Source organism: Coregonus lavaretus (assembly GCF_964263955.1).
Source record: "Coregonus lavaretus genome assembly, chromosome: 27".
In the NCBI taxonomy this organism is placed as follows: Eukaryota; Metazoa; Chordata; class Actinopteri; order Salmoniformes; family Salmonidae; genus Coregonus; species Coregonus lavaretus.
Window position 1 is genome coordinate 41,096,072 of NC_140014.1, and position 2,342 is coordinate 41,098,413.

Genomic DNA, 2,342 nt, shown 5'->3' on the forward strand with positions numbered 1-2,342 from the left:
ATAACCTGAAAGGCCGCTCAGCAAGGAAGAAGCCACTGCTCCAAAACCACCATTAAAAAGACAGACTACGGTTTGCAACTGCACATGGGGACAAAGATCGTACTTTTTGGTGAAATGTCCTCTGGTCTGATGAAACAAAAATAGAACTGTTTGGCCATAATGACCATTGTTATGTTTGGAGGAAAAAGGGGTTAGCTTGCAAGCCGAAGAACACCATCCAAACCGTGAAGCACAAGGGTGGCAGCATCATGCTGTGGGGTTGCTTTGCTGCAGGAGGGACTGGTGCACTTCACAAAATAGATGGCATGAGGAAGGAAAGTTATGTGAATATATTGAAGCAACATATCAAGACATCAGTCAGGAAGTTAAAGCTTGGTCGCAAATGGGTCTTCCAAATGGACAATGAACCCAAGCATACTTCCAAAGTTGTGGCAAAATGGCTTAAGGACAACAAAGTCAGGGTATTGGAGTGGCCATCACAAAGCCCTGACCTCAATCCTATAGAAAACGTGTGAGCAGAACTTAAAAAGTGTGTGCGAGCAAGGAGGCCTACAAACCTGACTCAGTTACACCAGCTCTGTCAGGAGGAATGGGCCAAAATTCACCCAACTTATTGTGGGAAGCTTGTGGAAGGCTACCCGAAACATTTGACCCAAGTTAAACATTTTAAAGGCAATGCTATCAAATACTAATTGAGTGTATGTAAACTTCTGACCCCACTGGGAATGTGATGAAAGAAATAAAAGCTGAAATAAATAAATCTCTCTACTATTATTCTGACATTTCACATTCTTAAAATAAAGTAGTGATCCTAACTCACCTAAGACAGGGAATTTTTACTAGGATTAAATGTCAGGAATTATGAAAAACTGAGTTTAAATGTATTTGGCTAAAGTGTATGTAAACTTCCTACTTCAACTGTACACAAAAAATATATAGATTTACTTCAGAAATAGGAAAATTCTCATTTAACTCTGTCCATGCACTTTTTCCACGCAGGCTGATCTCAGTCTCTAACACATCCTTGGACGTTCTGAACCCCTGGACCAAATCACCTCAACGTGGCGGTCCAGAACGGCGTAGTCATGGCCATGGCGTCCTGTGCAGGGGAGGAGAGTAGGTGCGAGCCGCGGCGATCCAGTGACATCACACTGCAGACGCCAGTCCTTTCTGTACACATCAGTCCCGCCATTTCCTCCTCAAGCCTGCGGAGGAAACGTGTGATGTGGCAGAGCGCCGTGCGACATGTCATCGACCGGCGAGACCTCTATCCTCCAACCTCTGACCTCGAGAGAGGGACAGGGGGAGGGGGAGGGGGAGCAGGGACCCGCATAGTGCTCACAGACGCTTACATCAACGACATCAACAGGTGGGTAGAAAATGGCCGCCATGCATCATCCAATTGGACGCTATGGACCTAAACCATATATATATATATATATATATATATATACTGTATGTGTTTAGCGGTGTATGCCATTAGACATTGCATTCTGAAAGTATTCAGACCCCTTCACTTTTTCCACATTTTATTACGTTACAGCCTTATTCTAAAATTGATTAAATAAATAAAAAACCTCAGCAATCTGCACATAATACCCCATAATGACAAAGCGAAAAACTGATTTTCTGACATTTTATCACATTTATAAAAAATATAAAATGGAAATACCTTATTTACATAAGTATTCAGACCTTTTGCTATGAGACTCGAAATTTTGCTCAGGTGCATCCTGTTTCCATTGATCATCCTTGAGATGTTTCTACAACTTGATTGGAGTCCATCTGTGGTAAATTCAATTGATTGGACATGATTTGGAAAGGCACACACCTGTCTATATAAGGTCCCACAGTTGACAGTGCATGTCAGAGCAAAACCAAGCCATGAGGTCGAAGGAATTGTCCGTAGAGCTCCGAGACAGGATTGTGTCGTGGCACAGATCTGGGGAAGGGTACCAAAAAATTTCTGCAGCATTGAAGATCCCCAAGAACACAGTGGCCTCCATCATTCTTAAATGGAAGAAGTTTGGAACCACCAAGACTCTTCCTAGAGCTGGCCGCCCGGCCAAACTGAGCAATCGGGGCAGAAGGGCCTTTGGTCAGGGAGGTGATTAAGAACCCGATGGTCACTCTGACAGAGCTCCAGAGTTCCTCTGTGGAGATGGGAGAACCATGCAGAAGGACAACCATCTCTGCAGCACTCCACCAATCAGGCCTTTATGGTAGAGTGGCCAGACGGAAGCCACTCCTCAGTAAAAGGCACATGACAGCCCGCTTGGAGTTTGCCAAAAGGCACCTAAAGACTCTCAGTGTGATGGGTGATTTGAAGGAGTCAGGCGCAG

At 44.3% G+C, this 2,342-nt stretch overlaps 1 pseudogene across 1 annotated transcript in view; it reads left to right on the forward strand.

Annotated features, from left to right (window-relative positions):
• Positions 1-1,085: 1,085 nt before the first annotated feature.
• LOC311103016 (adenylate cyclase type 8-like) overlaps positions 1,086-2,342 on the forward strand; it is a 22,524-nt pseudogene continuing 21,267 nt past the window's right edge. Inside the window, exon 1 of the transcript in view lies at positions 1,086-1,369. The product of the transcript in view is annotated as an adenylate cyclase type 8-like (transcript). The remainder of the gene's footprint in view (positions 1,370-2,342) is intronic.